General features: G+C 39.5%; 1 protein-coding gene across 4 annotated transcripts in view; it reads left to right on the top strand.

Annotated features, from left to right (window-relative positions):
- Positions 1 to 20,550, top strand: part of mgat4c (mgat4 family member C) — a 195,330-nt gene that overhangs the window by 106,816 nt on the left and 67,964 nt on the right. The window lies entirely within an intron of this gene.

Here is a 20,550-nt window from a genome sequence, read left to right as displayed (position 1 = left end):
GTGTAGATGTGGGCAATGAAACACTCTGCTGTTATTGTGATAAATGACATCATTTCCTAGAGAATATCATGGGTATTGTTAATACATCTAGAACAATAGCACACTGATTAAAAATATGTAAAATACACAAGGGCCAAATATGTAGAGCCTGTGGACGACAGCCAGTGTATAAAATAACTGCAAAACCTACAGAGTAATAAGTGGCTCATTGGATGCCATTATGCATCTTAATTTATCGTTTTTTTATTAATTCCTTCATTTTCCTTCTTTTTTCTTCTTAATGATCTTCATTTTTTGCAAATCTTCACTGTGCAAAGAAAAATAATTATCAAAGTTTTTTCCTCCCAGTTTTTCGTTTTCTTCATTATTTGAGCATTACAGCAGCGCCTTGCACTTTGTGAAACTTAATGAAGACAATAGAAATGCTCCATAATTACTTTAAATATAAACTCTATAATAACTTACCTGAAATTTACCTTCCTAAGTGACTCTTTAAATGGGGGACTGGTTGAAGTTTCTTTTGGACTGCACAGAAATGCTGGATTGATCCCCATCTTAAAATAAATAGGCTCAATCATTCCCTTTCATTCCTCTCTATATAATAGTTGTTGTGTGGTGAGTGTACTGGTATGGATTGGCTAATGTCACTTCATTCATGTGGATACTGCGTGTTGGTGGAGTTTGAAATGACTCTTTAATGTCCCAAAGAATGTAAAGCATTTTGGAGGTCTGTATAAATGTAACTAAATACAAATATGCAACAAACCTCTTAATAGAATATTAAATGACACAAATAAGAAGGGAATGTGCATCTATGGCACTGGGACACGTCTGTATAAGCACAGGTTTGAGGTGTCCCATCCCCATCTCTAAAACACTCAGACAGAGAGAGCTTTATTTAAATTCAGACTGCTGGGAAGAGGCAGCAGGCTGTTCAGTAGACTCAGTAAGACTTTAATCACACCTCTGTTGATATAGTTGGTATTTTCAAGGGGATTTTGTTGGGGGGAGTGAATAATCTTGTTAATGCTGTTTAAAAGATGTTGTGATGCCTTCTCACAGTTTGCCTTTATGCTTAATATGGCCTTTGGTTTCGTTTTAGCTTTCCTGATATTTTCATAATTTTAAAAGCATATCCTTTATAATTTGGCTTGTCTTGTATTATAAGGCCTCCCATTGAGGGGATAAGAGTGCAACCATCGTGTACTAAGGAGCTGTTTGTGATTATTTTACTTTTTTAATCTTGTGCCAGAATCATAATTTATTTTCTACATGATTGTTTTCCAGCTGTAGTTCATTCTTAGGGTTTTACTATAAATCTTTAGTTCCAGCATCTTTTAAGAATAATATATATATATATATATATATATATATATATATATATATATATATATATATATATATATATATATATATATATATATATATATACACACACACACACACTACATGGAGTGGCAGGCAACCACCTCTGCACATAGGGAGCAGTTGGGGGTTAGGTGCCTTGCTCAAGGATCCTTCCATCATAGAAGTGCCCTTCTTCACTCCCCCACTGCCATGTTTCCTTCCGGTCCAGGAGATTGAACCATCAACCTTTCACACCCAAGCCCTCTTCTCTTACCTTTAGGCCAGAACTGTCACAAACAATCTCTATAGAACAATATTAAATGAAGTGGGACACTCTGGATCAGCTGCATCTTAAACCTGAGGTCACTTTGGTCAATGCTAAGAGTTGGCTAGAGGGCTGTAGAGCTTCACAGACACTGGACTGTGGGGCAGTGGAACTGTGGGGTGTTTATTTCTGCTTTATTCATCACAATAAAATAATGGCATTTACTTTTATTGTGCTGCCAGCTAGCCCCTGCCTGCCATCCTGGCATCTCCCTTTCATGCTGAAGGTCTGTCGGTCAGCACACCAGAAGGTCAGAATTTATGACTTCAGCCGCGTTGATTGTGGGATAAATGATAGATGTTAATCACATGGTTCAGTGCTCAGAATTCTAATGACTGTTCTCTTTTTTTTTGCTCCATCATCCCTCTGTAACGACGCTGTATCTGTGACCTGGTGGTGGTGACACATAGTGTAATGAATAGGGAAGAATCCAGGCCTGATGGATGACGGGCAGTTGAAACGCTACAGAGTGGAGGTACAGCTGTACGCTGATGTGAGCCAGCATTAAAGATTCATTCAAACAGCTGTTCCTGGGGCAGGACGCTCTCACGCTCAGCCGTGTGCTCTGCTTCTCCAGTCACATGCGCTCATGAGGCAGTGGAACGTTTTTCCACGAGCCGGGAGTGTTTCAGCAGCTGTGTGTCCGTCTCTGTGAGAGAGGGGAACCCATATGGACGTCACTCCTGATGTTTGTGAAGTGGTACTCTTAAAATTTCACACGTGATGCCAATTTAAATCCAGAGGCTGGCAGGGTTCATGTTGTTCTTCCCTACCCAGTGTTATTGTGCTCTTGATCTGAGTGCTCAGCCCCTGCTTACTGTAGCCTGCTAGCCCCCATTTCCCCCAGTACTTATTCCTCTAATGGTCACAGCTTAATCACTCTAGTTGTAGATATGATTCTATGTTATTGTGTGATTTACAGTGTTTTAAGAATAAACACCATTTTTTTATTTGTTTATTTATTTATTTTTGTCATCCTGAACCCCCCGAGGAGAGTGATATTGCAGATCTTACAGAGCAATACAAGCATTTACTCTAGAGAAAAAAAAAAGAAGGATTCATCAGCGTGGCGATTCGTTCACTCCTGGCAGCGTGGACTCTTTCATATTTCGTCTGCAATAACGATTTTCAGTCAACATGAAGAATAAATATTTTGTCCTTCCCGCTCAGACCTTGATGAAAGGAAAATGCAGTTATCTGTCAGTGACATGAGGAGTCACACCTCCCCTGCAGCAGCGCTACCGTGCAAAATAATCAGCAGAACAGGGAGCCGTTCCCACTGGAAATCACAGTAATAAGCCTGCCGTCCCCTTCAGAAATAACAGCTGCTTGTGTTTTTCTAATGGAGAAGCACCATCGCAGGCCGTCACTCCTCGTTCATCAGCAGCTGTTAGCCGCGGCTGCAAGCCTGCGCAGGAATCAGCAGAACGCCGCCGCTCTGGGCCACTTTGCCTCTTTCAGACAGGAGTGCTGCTCTTATTCCAAATGATGACCACTGCTCTGACGCCTCTCCTCTACACAGTCATCACAATTGGCCTTAGTGTCTTAGTGTAACAATATGTTGGAATCAAGATTAAAATAAGAACCATGTTTTAAACCATTCTTTAACCCTCTCCATCAGCTTTATTCTGATCATTGTTGCCATGGCCCCCAGAGCACACCTGGAATCACTGAGCATAAGGCAGGAACATGCATGGCACACTCACCCAGTCACTCACACACACACACACACACACACACACACACCCCAGTGGATAGTCCAGCCACCAACATGTGTTTTAGATTGTTGGAAGAAATCAGGACACCTGGAGGAAACCCACACGGACACACAGAGAGCATAACAAACTCAGGGCACCAAGATGAGGACTGAACCCAAGAGTTTAAATCACAAAGCTACCCCGCTGTGTTTTCAGTTATATATTATTTAAGGTGTCTATGGAGCAATAACAGTGTAATCTAATATTCATTCATTCATTGTCTGTAAACACTTCAGTTCAGTTCAGGGTCGCGGTGGGTCCGGAGCCTGGAGTGTGAACCTGGTGCTCCAGTCCTTCACAGGGCGACACATTCACTCACACCTACAGACACTTTTGAGTCATCAATCCACCTACCAATGTGGGTTTTTGGACCAAGGGAGGAAACCGGAGCACCCAGAGGAAATCCACGCGGACACTGGGAGAGCACACCACACTCCTCACAGACAGTCACCCAGAGCGGGACATGAACCCACAACCTCCAGGTCCTTGGAGCGGTGTGACTGCAACACTACCTGCTGCACCACCGTGCCACACTAATATAACATTTAAAAATGTAATTTAAATGTGAATCTAGTGCTTTAATAAAATAGGCAGTTTAACCTTTGATCATCAAGCATTGTGCTTTTACATTAATAAAGGTAAAACAAACAGAAGCAAAGGCAGGTGCCTATAAGGAGACCAATATAAATAATAGAGGATTTTATTTTGAAATAATAACAAAATCTCTAAAGCATTAATAGGTTTTTGAGATAACAGTGATAGCATTTTATCACCCAAGAATTTATTGTTAATAATGAAAAAAAAATACGCAATACTATCTGTGCTATCTCCAGCATCCTGAATGGGAAAATTAGTCTTCAATTTAGTCAAATTAGTCTTCAAAGTACAAGTAAATGAAAACTTGGGGATCGAAATCAGCTGAAAGGACAGTGATCTATGTATAATGTATAAATGTATAAACCCAAACACAGAAAGAAGAAAAAATAGAAGGGGTGGGGCTTTAAACACTACATTAATTTTTCCTCCAATTTGGATAAGCAATTTTAACACACATAATGCACCTTGATTTTGACAGCTGTGTTGACGTGGCTGCCCATCAAGAGCGCATTCCAGTCATGGTGCACAAAAATTTGAACGAAAATGAAGTGCGTTAGTTATCTTTGACTTCTGAAGGTTAGCATTTTAAGAGAAACGTCTAAAATTCACAGAGAAATAACAAAATCAACTGAATGACTCATCTTTTATCCCAGTTGTAAACACGGTTATGTCTGAAATATGTTCTCATGGTGATATTTAAAGGCTTTGTTTAAAAATGTTAATACCACAATAGTGAAAGTGGTTGAAATGTCTATCCCTGGTGTCTGGAAAGCTACCGTCTCCCTTGAGCAGCAATAGAGGACACACACACACACACACACACACACACACATATATATGCACACACTCGATCTGTCTCTCCACAATGATGCGCGTCATTAGACTCCCAGGGGTTTGGCCAAGGTTACCTCTGAAAGCGAACGCGTGTTTGTATGTGTTTGTGCCTCGAATGACAACTATTGTCAGGCTGTTGTGAAATCTGCCAGTGACGCATTAGATTAGTCAGTGTCACTGTGCTTTTCTTACGAGAACGCTGATAGAAGCGATTACTTGAGCTTAATGCAACAACCATACACACATTATTTCTCTGAATAGAGTGGCCTCATTCTACACGTTTGACTATCTGCCTGCAATTACGCCCGTGCACTCTATCTCCCTGACAGCTTTGCTACCCATTTAACAGTGACACGAAACAAAGGCCTGAAACACAATAGCTCCAGCTCGACGGCATGTTTGAGGCGCTCTGTATTTCTCTGTTAATTTGCTAAACAGCGGGGTATCTTTCTTATCACAATTAAAATTGGAACAGAAGTTGATAAGCAGGTCTGCTTTGCCGCTTTCTATGTGGAAAGCTAATTAGACCAGTCAGAACGCTCCTAAAGCATTCTTTTACAGTTTCTAAAGTTACAGTATCTAGTTTTAAGTTCATTCAGAGACTGTTTAACTACATTTTGGGGCATGGGGGGGTTTTAAATGGAAAAAGGCACCAAGGAAGTAGAGCAGAGTAGAGTCGATTTGTCGTATTGTATTATAATGTCAACATGCCCAATCGCAACTATTTGCTGTGGAGCAGTGCAGCTGTTTTATAAATACTGATATTTTTGGGATACTTTTGAGTTGGAGTGGTGTTTGTGATGCAGAAACTATCACCCAACATTGGTGCCTGACCACACTAGAGTTTTCTTGTCTGAGTGCCATCATATACTCCCTGCAATGTTTTGAAATCTAGAGTGAAGCCTTCCCAGAAGAGTAGATGATGTTACTGCTGCCTTTTAAAGGGAACATCTACGTTTGTGGGTAAACACAGTTCTCTACATTGGTTGTTTACGTTCAGAAACAAAGCATCTTTTAAATTGGAGTGGCATGTTTGAGGGGACACAACCAACTGTTGTTTTTATGGGACTGGTTTAGTTTAACTTGTCTGGCTGTTAGTCTTTGTTGGATTTACCATAGCACCTTTGGTAATACAGTCAGACATCTCCCAAGTTTCAGAAAAAGCAAAAATAAGTCAATATTACCCACATATGGAGCAGGAGTAGAGTAATATCCTCATTTTAGTTCATGCTTTTCAACGTTTGGAGTTTTTTTCATTGTCTAAAAACTCTAGATGCCTCTGCCATGAGCACACAGACAGAAAAAAAGCCTAGCATACTGGACTGAGACAGTTCGTATTTTGCTCATTTACAGACACTGGTGCTTCATAAACACATTAGACTGGTTTTGAGCACACGAACAGCAGGAGGAACCGCACTGTCCTCTTCCCTCTATCCATGGCTGAGGTGCCCGTGAGCAAGGCATCGAACCCACAACTGCTCCCCGGGCGCAGGGGATGGCTGCCCACCACTCTGGGTGTGTGTTCACAGCCCTTCGTGCACTAATACTGCCACAGATGAGTTAAATGCGGAATACACATTTCATGTATGTAATCTGAGACTGGACTGAGATTGACTGAGTTTTGTGATCTGATGATCAGAGAGCCATTTAATTTCCAACAGAGCTGAGAATGCACTGTAGCTTGTTCCTTTCCATGTGTAGAACACAGAGAGGACCCCCTGACCTCCCCTCACTTTTAGGGCATACCTAATTCTTCTTTCCTGATGCAATGCAGGGTCCCTTGTGGAGTGAAGCCAGCAGGAGGGAGAGAATAAGAAGTGAAACAAAGCAATCCCTTTTGGTGCCGCCATGCCCTGCCAATTGATGAGCTGCACTCGCTTCCATGTGCTCTCAGTGGAGAGAAAGAGATAGAACAATGGGGGTGGGGGAGGATAGAGAGGCGAGAGATTAATGCAGATCATCTGTCATCACCTGACACCTGATCAAAAGATCTCATTGGCACACTGCACTGTAGAATATGCCCAAGCTGTTTTTTTTTTTTTTTTTTTTTTTTTTTGGGGGGTGTGGGGGGAGGTTTTCACTCAGGCTGAAGAGCTCAGCCAGAGGCAGCTTCCCTGAGATGTTCACATTGGGCCCTGGATTTGAGAGAGAGGGAGAGGGAAAAAGAGAGAGTTGAAGCCTAGGGCTTCTCTCAAGGCAGCAAGGCTTTCAAATGGTACTAGCATTCCTGCAAAAATAAGAAGCAGAAAGTGAAAGGAATGTGACAATGAGACACGCTTCTGCTTTGAGATGTGGGGGAATAAGGGGCTATGCTCTCAGGAATCTTTGGTGCACATGGTGGGGCAGAGAGTGAGAGAGAAACTTGTATTCTTTGTTACCTGGTGATGGTGGGGTGCTTCAATTCGGGGCCGGTCTCATTGTGCTGTGGTGTTGTGGTGGGTATGCACTCTCCATATTAAGTTCTTTAACTTTAGAACATCATAAGCATAACAATTACTTACAATGCTTATCATGTCTGCAGGCGATAGCATCGTCTATGCACAATCCCAGCAAATCCGCCTTCCCATTTTCAGCCTCCCAGCTAATCGAATCACTCTTCAGTGGAGATAAGGTGGAACTCACTGCTGTCATTCCATCTGCCTTCTGGTTTTGAGGTTCACACTGCTGGGTTCCAAATTTGAAATGAAGTTAACAGAATCATCAGGTGAGAGGAGGGCATAATGATGATATTTTACATATTTAAGAGACAATTTTTTGCAATAAAATTGGAAAAACGGAGGCATTATTAGCTTGTGTGCATCACATTTTGCTCAGGAGGACAAAGAGCTTGTCATCTGTACATGATTAGAACAAGGAAAAATGCTTTTACTTCTGCGCCAGGAGATTGGCTCAATCTCAAATGTCTCCCTACACCCTATGTAGTGCACAATGCAAGTCATAAAATACTGGTTTTTGCACTCATATAATGCATTGTATTATAAAACATTTTAAAATTGTTTATAATTTCACACTTTCCTGTCAAAATAGTGCCCTGTGTATAGTAGTTTTAGTTTTATTATCTAGGAGTATAGTGCTATTTGGGAAGCAGCTGAAGCCTATTTGCTGTGCTGTACGTGCCGGCTGAGTTGACAGCAGTAAGGTGACAGAAATCTGATCTGACTATTCACGTTCATGTCACCCTTGAATTGGAATTGGATCGGAATCCGATCTAGGATTTGAAAATTTGGATTTGACCTGTTCACACAGCTCTGAAAAAAAAATAGATTTAATTGACTTCAGCCTGGTAATTTGAACTGAACCTTACTGCAGTAGAGTATGAAGCATTTTTAAATAAAGCAGTATTTGTGCATTGTTTCTATGTTTAAATATTGTTGTATCAGTATCATTATGTAATACCTTGCCATATCTGGAAATGAAATATCTGGGTTTGAAATTACATTTGGAAGTAAATACAATTGTGAAGTAGTGCTTTTGGAGAACACTAGTGCTGTTTCTTAAGTTTGTACAGTTCTTGTCAATACCACTGCCAATTTCCTGTTACTGATAATGGCCAATTTTGGTGGGAGAGAGAGATACTGTTGTTTTGGAGTGAAGTAAATATACTTGGTTGTAGACTCTGCTGGAAAATAGTTCTGGACTGTGTCTGGACATTTCAAAAAAGCAAGAAAGTTTAAACAGCAATATCTTTAAAATATGCAAATCCCTTCAGCCAAAAGCTTTAAGGGAAAGTAATATATGAATGTTTTATGCATATTTTGTACATATATAACTGCACAGGAGTAGTTCACCTGTTGCTCTGCATGCTTTGTTTGCCCTCTTACACCCTGCTCTTCAAAGGTCAGTCTTGTGCCCACTGATAAAAGATTAAAATACAAACACCACAAAATTTGCAGCAAATAATGAGCTACTTTCTCTGACATTATATCTACAAGATGGACAAGATGCGTGTCTAACAGGGAGTGGACTGTGAGCAGACAAGCTCCAGCAGCACTGCTGTGTCTGATCCACTCGTAACAGTGCAACACACAGTGATATATATGTGTAGGACCATATGCTCTAACCAGTAAAAGGGGTCAGAGCTACTCTATAGATTCTGACTGCTCCATGACCCCAACACTGAGATTGTAAAAGCCCAGTTGGCTTCTAGCCTCAGCAGAGAGTGAAACAGCAAAAAAAAAAAAAAAAAAAAAAAAAAACTGATAGAAAGACCTCTGGACCTATCACAAGTTTATATCTGAAAGCATATAATGTAATGTAATTACGCCCTTTTAGTGAAAATCACATAACATTATTAGTTCATAACAATATCAGTACTAGTTATGGACATTAATGAGCATGGATTGTTTTTTTGGCACCATTATATTGCTACAGATTACAACTGGTGTCAAGTGACTTCTGGAGTTGAAAGCTTTAAAGCTAATGCTTAAAGATATTTTCTATATTTTAAAGTAGGAATTCAGTTATCTCAGGGTATATAATGTTAAACATGATTTATGTGTAAGTTCATTTGCATCACTTCATATCCCTAGAACCAATGCAGTTAATATGTTACAAATTATTCGCTTACATTTGATTTTAGATGATTATTTGTATAACAAGGTTTTAACGAAGTGTTTATTATGCATTACTGCAACTGCTAATGCAGTGATTAGTCATTTTTATGGAACAGATCAGTTATGAAGTAATATGGACCTTAATGAGTTAAACCTTTGAATAAATCAACTAGTGTGTTTCTGGAAATTATATTATATTATGTTATGTTAATCATATTTAATTGGATTGGGTGCAGTACAGATGAAGGTTTGATATAATGTCAGGTTTTAAATGTCGCAGTATTAGTGCATTGTTTGTGTCAAAACATTGCAATAAATTTAAATGTTTAATGATAATGTGTTGTGAGAAATAAACACATGATTTTTTTTGTCATATCACACACCCTTAGTACAAGTGGTATCTTGACCTGGAATTGTTAAAACATGAATTTAACCATCGCTTCAGGTTTACTAAACAAAGGCCAAGGCACTGGGTAATCCCAAATGTGTGTTATTTAAAATAAAGGGTAAATGATTTAGTGTAAACTATTTCTGTGGCAATACGGACTGCATCAATGACAAAAATATTGCCTCAGTCCAATAATTTCAGATATTTTAAAATCAAGGAATTTCCCTAAAGCTAGAGCAGTTTGTTAATTGCTAGTAAAAACAGAGACATTTTATTAATGAATTCTCTTAAATCTGAACTAATGACCTTTAATAGAATTCTATATTTTATTATGATTATGTATTCATGCCTAATTTTAAGAATTCATGACAGGAGCATGTTTACCAGTGTTTCATCATCTTTTCTTTGAACAACACTTCAGAATCATTTGCAGATGGAAGATTCCAGTGACTTTTTTAGTTCACACACATGGGAGCAGAAGAAAATGTAAAATGCATACAGTAGTCAACTAATCCACTAGGAGATATTTACATAAATTGCTGTAAATCAATGTGTTGTTTTCAGGAATACTGTAGACGGCTGAATTTGACTAGAGACTAGTCAAAAATGTATAATAACTGCCCTGCTACATTTTGTTCACTTAAGGTGCACTTCAGTAGTCAGCGTATTGTTTTTTTTTTTTTTTTTTTTTTTTTTTTTTGCAGTAAACTCCACCAGAGATTCTTCTCAGGGAAATCATTAACTTGGTGGTAGATTTCAAGATTTCAACTTGAACCCAAACAGACATGTTTTTATATATATATGTTTGTCATTCCCAGCTCTGAGTTAGCTCAGGTTGAGCTGGTGTTTTGTGTTGACTCTAGTCAGTGAGCAGAGGAACAGCAGGTCCTCTGTGTGGAAGGCAGGAACTCAGCTTTAACTTTTGTTGACATGGAGACATATGCCAGCCTCAGTACACAACACAAAAGCACTGCAAGAAGCTTCCAAGTAGAGGTGGATAGGACTAATGGACTCTGAACCAACACCAGCTTATTCAATATTTCTTCAGACATTAAGGATATTAATAAGGCAGTTTTGATCACAAAAGCTAATTGATGGAGTTCCCTGACTCCAGAGATCGCAGGTCCATTACCCCATTGCCAAAGTTTGGGGCCTTAATACCACACTAGCCAACTCTTGGCAGTAGGAATCTAGAAGCTCTAGATTCTCCAATATTATTTGCATGTTGTTATGCTAATTACACAGGCTGAGTGCACAACTAACATCTGCGAGTACAGTTGGTAAACCTTAAAGAAGCTGAGCTCAGTGGTTCTACAAAAATGATGTGTATATATGTGGATGTATAATGTATGTTTATGATAATCATATTCTCCAAAATTCAGCAAAGAATCCCTTCAATTTTGCCTCCCTCTCTCATCATAATGGCATGGTTAAGGCTGCTATTTCTGACCTGTCTGTGTTCTTGTTTGACCTACTTAGCGCTTCTGTTTTGTTCAGTCTCTACCTCACACTTGCCTCAACTCTGTTCTGTGCTCACATTCTTATAAATAAATGTGCCAAAAATGGTTCTTTGGAACGACTCCATTAGAAAGAATGACTGTTTGTTCACTCCAGAACTTTTCAGCGGATGGTTCTTCAAGGAACGGCACCACACTTTCCAAAATGGCTTATTTCCACCTCCGATCCTGTTGTTACCCCTGAGCAAGTTTTCAAGCAACAGCTGTGATGTTTGAACAACTGAACAAACAGGAATTAGCCAAGATCTAAAATATACACTTTGGGGAACAAGATGGGCTTTGAAATGCTTTACAGAATGAGAGGATCTAAAAGACATTGAAGTGAGTACTGAGTACTAATAAAATATATTTCATACTATGTTCAGTGCACTTGAGCATTATTTGAAATATAGTGTGAATCAGTGTGAAGCCATCAGTATGCGAATCAGCAACTCCAAATCTGATTCCATGGTTATCACTCAGAAGAAGATGGCACGCTCCCTCCAATGGTGTGTATGTGTGTGTGAGGGGAAGAAGGAACCACTACACATTTGCAGTGAGAGAAGCCAGTAGAGGTGATGAGATGCCAGTAGGCATCTCATATTGATGCCCCTTGGATGCCTACTGCTGGAGGTACATAGATAGATTCATGGCTGGCTGGAGTGGCTGTATCTCCTGGCTGGCTTGGGAACTCCTAGGTATCCCCCAGGAGGAGTGAGAGGAAATTGCTGGGGACAAAGATCCCTTGGTTTCTCGGCTTGCCCTGTTTCCACCATAACTCTGGAATAGACCAAGCAGAAAAGACGAGAAGAGACTATTTTCAGTGCTTGCTTGCTTTATAGTGTTTTTACTTTTCAGAACTGTTTTTTAAAATGTCTTCATCAACACTATCAATAGTGCTCAGCTCTAGTAAATACTCTTTCAAGCTCACATGTGTGAAGATCTCTCTAACACACAAAAACACACCACTGTCAATGGCATGCAGTCCTTGGGCTGTTCAGATCATTTGTAAAAAAACAAAAAAACAAAAACCATTTGACTGAAAAAAGGCTAACGTTGTTATCAAAATAGGGGCAAAAGTTTGAGAACCAAAAAGCAGAATCCATAAAAGAGAAATGTAATTTTGAAAAGGAGATGATATTGTTGTTAATATTTAGAGTTTTAAAAACAGCCAATGGCTGACAGCCAGCGTCAAACCAGTGCCAGACCTCAGAAGCGAGAATGCGAAACTGAATGCGAGACTGCAAAACTCAAAAGTGACCAGGTTTGAAACTGAAAGCATGACTGAGAGAGCTCAGAGAGTTTTTAAAATTCTCAATATTAATAACTGTGCTCTTCTTTTCCAAATCTAGTTCTCAAAACTTTTGGCCCTTTTATGAAACCACAGCTAACAATGTAAGAAGAACAACAGACTGTATTACTGTATTACAATCTGTATTTATGGAACTACAAAGTGTAAATATGTATGGTCAGTGTAGTCAATAAAATGGACAATGAATGTGCACCTTTTCTTCCCTACTGGAGATCACACTAATTCAGTCCCTGCTTTCTTGGGAAGTGAAGTAATTAATGTCCTCCTCTGTGTGTGTTGAGGCTCTCCGTAGTGCTGCGTGTGTTGTAGTTCAGTGCTGTGAGGTGGCTGCTGTTTTGCGCTATGTTTGGTGGAGAGTCATCGTGATAAATAGAGAGAACTGGAGCTGCCAGGGACTAAACCAAGGGAAAACAAATTGCATAGAAAATTGTTCCAAAAAAGAAACATCAGACGGCAAGGACTAACCTTCAGAGATTACAGTGACATTCAAATCTCCGAGCTGGGGAATATGGAGATCTGACCAGTGTGGGTCCTCCTTCTGATGCTTCTGCACTCTCGTTCACCTCTATCTGCAAAAGTAATTACTGCAATCCACTGGGTGGCTGTGTGCTGGATTGAAGCATGAATGCCTAATAAAGGTCATGAAAATAAATACTTCTCTCTGGGTAAGGAGGATACAATTATCATTTGCAGTGGAGTAGTTTTTCGTTCGGGGACAAGGCCAAGAACTCTCTCCTTTACTTTCCCAGTCTTTCAACCAAGCCTGCTTCTTTTTAAGAAGAGAAATGAAGGGCTTTTCAGAGAAACAGGAAACCTGCTAACAGCATGCTTGATTTAAGAGAGGGTGCTTATATACAAGGCAATCTTCCAAATAACCCCTCTACATATGATGAATGTATAATCGCCACAAATGAACAGTTTGGATTTTTGATCACTTCTGAGGGTGGATTTCATTCTGTAGCAGGGACTCTTCGAAAGAACAGGAGATTGAGAACAATTGGCTGTGATTAATATGATTAGTACTTCCATACAAGTGTGTTTGCGCATGTAAACTAGCTCATATTGACTTTTTTACATCCTGCAGTCAGTGTGTCTAATAGCAGGAATATGACAATACAATAGGGTGCACAAGAGAATGTTTTTGTAGACCCCTGCTTACATGGAATGATTTGTTGATTTTCTAAGTGATAATAACATAATTGACCACACCTCTGCACATATTAAAACATGATTACTGCTTACTTGCTGTGTACTGAATTTAAGGTCTTAGAAAACGACAGTGTGACATTATATATATTATGAGGGTGGGTGTAACGGTGGTCAAGGAGCAAGAAACAGGAATGGAGGTAATTGCAGGAAACTTTAATGAAAACAAGGGAACTAGACAGGGAGGCTAGGGAACTAGACAAAGAGGTTAAACACTAGGGCTAGGACACTAAACAAGAACAAAACATAACAAAGGGGCTAATGCTAACCAAGAAGGCTGAAGGATAAACAAGGCTACATACTAAACAGAGAGGCTAAACACTAAACAGAGAGGCTAAACACTGAACAAAGAAGGAATTAAAAACAAGAACAGACCACAAACATATATTTCAATACACAGCCACTTCTACATACATGCGTCTACAATGACCCACAACAAGAAACCACTGACAAGGACTATATCAAGACAACACAAACAAGAAACACCTGGGAACTCTTAACGAGTGGAGGACCACAAAGGAGACACAACGAGAGGGTGGAGCAAAGGCGGAGACAAGGAAGAAAGAACAAAACAAAACAAAGAGCCATGTGTTAACACATACATGACAAACAAAGGAAACAGTCAGACAAAGACAGCTAGGAGACACAAAGGAAAACACTAGTTTTTACAAATGTCACACTGTCATTTTCTATGAAGTTAAATTGAGCACACAGCTAATTAGCAGCAATCATGCATTAATTCATATATATATAAACAGATGTAAACAGATGGGAGAGATGGATAGATTTACCTCATGCACAGCTCCTTTCCATGTACTGGAGAATGGGTCATAACTCTCAGAATCACAGAAGCCCACTGCTTCTTTGTGTCAGGGGGTAAAGGATCCCCCCCCCCCATCCCCTGTTTACAAGGTAAATAAGCTGATCCATCTGAGAGTGTAACAGATTTTTGGAGGATAATCTTTTATTGCAACTGTCTACCTAAATTATTTATCAATTTTTTCTTAAAGTTTTCCTTGTCTGAAAATGTGAGTGATCAGTGAGAAATGTTTCCACGCCACAGCTGAAGCCGACTACCAAATGTCTCCCTACACCCTCCATAGGGCACTGTGTCTGTGCACTTAGTGTGTAGTATTTTGGAAAGAAATAATTTGACTGCCAAAAGTTTTACATTTCCATGTCAAAGTAATGCACTGTTTGGGTGCAGTATTATTGGGTTTATTATCTGATGTGCACTCTGTAGGGAGAAGGGCACTATTTGGGACACTGCCCAAGCTCATCTCTACTGGCTGACGGACTAACAGAGCTCTGTGTATAAATGTGACGTGCATACATATGTCAGGGATCCATACTTGTGTTTCATTAACTGTAACCTTTAAATGAGGAAGAACAATGTTAAAAGAAAAAAAATAAAAACCGTTGAAACATCAGTTTTTATTTGAGTTTTATGTTTGAGTAATGAGTTGGTGCTCAGTATGGCAACTATTCTACACAGCGATGAAAACAACCTGTGGCTATTTTAAACTCAGGAAATGAATAGAAGTTCATTTAGTCATCTTCAGTAAACACTTCATCCTGATCAGGGTAACAGTGGGCACAGAGCCTACCCAAAATCATTGGGTGCAAGACAGAAGCACACCCTGCACAGGGCACTAGTCCATCGAAGGGCATCACACACTCACCCAGCTACATACACACACTCAAACATGTGGATAGTTTCCCAAAGCCAATCCACAACTCAACATGTGTTTTTTGGATTGTGTGAAGAAACTGGACCTGGAGGAAACCCATGCAGAAACAGGGAGAACACGCCAATCTCCTCATAGACAGTGGTGAGGATTGAACCCAGGACCCCAAGACCCTTGAGCAGTGTGGCAGTGACACCCTGTGCCCTAAAGCTCCACTGTGCCACTCCATACAGAAATTGTGCACTAAAATGTGTAAACAAATATACATACTTCAGTTTGGTCCCAGTTCAGACTAATTAAGACTATAGTTAACAGTCTATCAGTTAGTAGACAGAACATATAAACATATTTATGGGAGTTTGCCATTTAGAAGGTGATAAACAGTGATAAAATCATATTAGACTCATAAGGCATAGATATTTAAAGACTCTCAGCAGAGGATGCACAGACAGTGCCCATAGCCTCAGCAGCACAAGCTCAGTAAGACTTGGCCAGGCCTATTCAGTCACAGTGAGTCAGTCTTTTTGCTGTCCTCTGGCAGTGGCTGGACGTTGACCTCTAGAGCAGGGGAAGTGACCAGGCCTGGTGCCCGACCCTGCTGAGCTGCTGGCTGCCCCTACCCCTGTGGGCCTGCTCCAGCAGATTATCCACCCAAGTGCCGGCGCTGCCCGCGACTCCAGAGTCACTGAGTGGAAAAACACTGTGGCATTTCTCTGTGGGCCAGTCTGGGAGGATTGATTGTTTAAATGTACTCTTCCCAGGGGAAAGCTTCTAGACTTTGGAGTTCTCTGACTGATAGGATGAATAGATTCAGCCCCTAGCTTTAGCTACTTCCTCATGGAGGCCATTTCAGCCTCACTGAAAACATGTGGGCAATATTGTGCACTAAATTAAAAAAATAAAGGCAGTAATGCTTGACAATAACCATTTTTGGCTGCTTAAAGAAGCAGAGAATGGAACCAATTTTGTAAATGAAACTTAAATTACGTTTAAAGAACCTCTGCATAATATACACCAATCATTAACATTAAAATGACCTTGTTTCTTCAGTAATTGTCCATTTTATCAGCTCCACTTACCAAAAATTTGCAATTTGTATCTCTGCAATTACACACTAGTTTATCTTTGGCTCTGCATAATTTGTTAGCCCACTTTCATCCTGCCCTTCAGTGGTCAGGACCACCAAATAACAGATTTATGGATCGTTCTCAATGCTGGAGGAACACTGACATGGTGTTCATTAGCTCTTCTCCTGTTGAACAGTTTGTGTTGATCATCCTCTAGTCCTTCATCATCGGTCACAGTAGCTGCCCACAGGACACAGCTGGCTGGATATTTTTGGTTAGTGGAGTATTCTCACTCCAGCAGGCACACAGAGTAGCTTAAAACCCCAGCAGCACTGCTGTGTCTGATCCAGCAGTAACAGCACAACACTCAATTTCACCACAAGATATCAGTGTCACTGCAGTGTTGAGAAAAATGTTGAGATTTTAACCAATGAATGAATTAATCCTAATTTAATCCTAAAAAGAAGAGATCAAGTGAGGTTTATTCTTATCACCTCAGTTGTGAGACATGTAGAAACATTCCCAGAATATGTCCCAGAAGAGACTCTCCAGTCATCTAGATAGTAGACTTCATTCTGTACTTTATGTTTATGTCACATACTCCACACAACTGACTGTTTTGTCTCTTTTGTAGAACTTGTTTTGTTTTGTGAGTACTCTCACTATAAACCTTCTGTATGTTTAAATGGCCAATGTGAAGTCAAAATGTCTTCAAGAATATTATTATTATGAATGTCAGAAATGTGATATATGATGCTACTACATTTGGAAATTAAAATCCCAGCCCTGATTTGGCAAATTCATCAAGGCTTAATGGATTGTAAAAGCTTTTTGTCTTGCTATTGTTTTTGTTGTTGTTGACCATATGCATAATGGATTATCATCATTATGTACTGGACAGAAATAGCAACAGTATGTTTGAGATTTGAGCCCTTCACATTTACAGAGAGATGGAACAAAAGCAGCTCATTAGGCGTCAGGCTGAGACGCCATGAGGAGAATTCTAATAAGATATGCAGCCAGACGATGCGCCAATCTATCAACATGACACTTAAAAATCCTAAACTTTGCATTAAAAATATGTTTATGGCAAACGCTGGCAGATCTGTCTTAGATGTACAAAGCGACTGGTGCTAATAGATTCTGAAGTATGTGTAATTAAGATAATGAATGCTTTGATGTCCCACATAAAATCCACAGTGCCACAGCTGAGTAAATATGTAAAAAAAAAAAATGAAGGTGTCCGCATATGTTTGGACGTAAAAGAAGCACTTCATGCTGGAGCTGGCAGTATGACCTGCAGGGAGATGGAGACAGGAACCTTTTTCTTATTTTTTTTTTCCCTTTGTTTTTTTTTTTACAGTTTCATAGAAATGGGCCACAACTGCAGGCAATTCTCCATATTCATTTGACCTCTCTCTGTTTCTTTCCCCAAGAGTGGACGAGGCTGGTGAGCAGTGCTACTGTACTATGAATATGCAGCAGTGTTTTCACGCACACTCGCTGTGTCCTTCATGGATGGTAAACAGCCTGAAAAGTCTATTTACATATGTATCGACAAGAGGCTCATCCAGTTTAATCACGGTAGAACTTCCTATGAATCCTATACTCACTGCCTAATACATGCAAGTATAAAATGGCTATAATGCCTTCTAGCAGGTGCATGTTAATATTTACAAATGTGGTCACAGGACACAATGCAACTAAGTGACATAAACCTAAATAAACCCTGATAATAACCATTTTTAAGTGGTCAAATTCTCCTTCCTTATCACAGTTTCAGTCTGAGGGCTGGCAATATTTAGTCTTGACCAGCTGTTCAATATCTAGGAGCAGTGACAGGTGACACACCATGGTCATAAAGACGGGCTAACATTCTGTAATAATTTCAGCTTTTGGAGTTAGCACTTGGGCAGCAGCAAACATTCACAGCTTCAGAAAACAGCTTCAGTCTTCATCACACACCTCACACTGTCCTGCTCATGCTTATGTCACTGGAAAGGAGATTGCTGTGTATTCAGTTTATTTTTTAGCACCTTAATTTTCTCTGCTTGTGTTATCCCTTGTTGAGTGGCATAATCTGTGTTTGATGGTGTGGCGTTTTCACTATTGCTTTTCTCTGGAACAGTGAGGGCTTCTTCAAGAATGAAGCACACTGGCTTTCCTTTCACTTCAATGAAAAATAATTCCTTCATGCATATTTCTTGAAAGACATGAGGCTTGTTATCAGTCATCCTTCAGGGTTCTCACAGCTGATTGGATCATTTGAAAAGTGCTCATTTTATTTGCATAGCAACCAATGGCTTTTGCAGAAAGCCAAAACATAGGCAGATCCCCAGATATGAATCCTCGTAAATCTGTGACTACCTTGCACAATTAGATAGATAGATAGATAGATAGATAGATAGATAGATAGATAGATAGATAGATAGATAGATAGATTGATTGATTGATTTGGCCCGGACTGGACCACTTTTTTGCAATGCAATGCATATGTAATGCAATGACCTAATCACATAGCTATTAACACACACACACACACACACAAACACACACACATGATAGATAGATAGATAGATAGATAGATAGATAGATAGATAGATAGATAGATAGATAGATCTATCTGTCTGTCTGTCTGTCTAACTATTATGTGTGTGTGTGTGTGTGTGTGTGTGTGTGTGTGTTAATAGCAATGTGATTAGGTCATTGCATTACGTTTGCATTGCATTTTAAAAAAAACTGCTCCAGTCCGTGCCAAATCTAACAATACTGGGTGCAGGTGACTAGTGTTTTGCTCTGGTGAGAACTAAACTGCTATTAAGATCTTTGTAATTGTGATAAGGCATATTGTAATTGTAAAAAAGATTCTGGTGTAGTGTTCTTATGAACACATTACAATGCATTTAAAGCAAAATTATGCCAGTTGTTATAAGACATTATTTTTGTTGTTTATTACCTCATAAATGCACTTTCAACGTTTCTTGAATGTATTTCACCCTTTCATTTAATTGTATTTCATTTTCGCCACTTCTTTAAAAGTCAATCTGCCTTCAGTTATTTTTTTCTTGCTCAGGCCTCAGCTGTATGGCACATTTCCATTTAAATTAATAGGACACACATCTTAATATGACAGGTAGTTTTGAAAATGAGAGTGAAGGCAAGAGCAAATCGCAGAGCTGTGCTTGGCTCAGCGGAGGTGCACACATGACATTTCCTGTGTTTGCTTTCTAATCCGAGTAGGTTAATGTGGTTCAGTCAAGCAACACGCACACAGGCCTCTGGCTCTGAGACAGGGGCCTTCCTCATAAATGTCATTTACAGATCTCTATCACAAAGTTCTCATGTATCTATGAAGCTATCTCTCTGCCTCGTCAATGTTAATATTCTCAATGGATAATTAGATAGGTTCAGCACACCCTGTGTTATTGCTTGGTTATAGTGTTGAAGGTTGTGGGAAAAGCCTTTAGATCATGAAGAATCTTGTATGTTTTACTTAGGGCTGTTCACACTGATTTACAAAACTGTGTTCTCTAATAACACATATATTGAAAGAATCTTTAGAAGGTGTTTTTGAATGGTATTGCATTGCAGCTTTTTTTTATTTGTATTGTGTTGTGTTGTGTGTACTGGATATTTTCCTTATTCATTCTAATACTCAATCAGTTTCTGATGGTTTATATGAGGGGTAACAATATTTATTTTTAAATCTGTGAAGAATAACCATTGTTCTGCTAAAGTATATACAGTGTTTGGGCAGCTCCCCTAATTCTACATTTCTGCACAAAAACACTGGATCAGAATATTGGTTGAATTTAAATTTGAGGAGGAGTTTACAAATTTGACCTCATTACTTGCCCTAAACTAAACTGCCCTCACTCCAACTTTTATTGGAATTATTGGAATGTGTTGCAGGCCTGAAAATAAGGAAAGGATGTTCAATTTAAAAATAAATAAAGCTAGGCTGCCAAAACATGAAATAT

This window comes from Hoplias malabaricus, chromosome 11 (assembly GCF_029633855.1).
Source record: "Hoplias malabaricus isolate fHopMal1 chromosome 11, fHopMal1.hap1, whole genome shotgun sequence".
Lineage (NCBI taxonomy): Eukaryota > Metazoa > Chordata > Actinopteri > Characiformes > Erythrinidae > Hoplias > Hoplias malabaricus.
The sequence above is the reverse complement of the archived record's forward strand: the minus strand, read 5'-3'. Positions and strand labels throughout refer to the sequence as shown.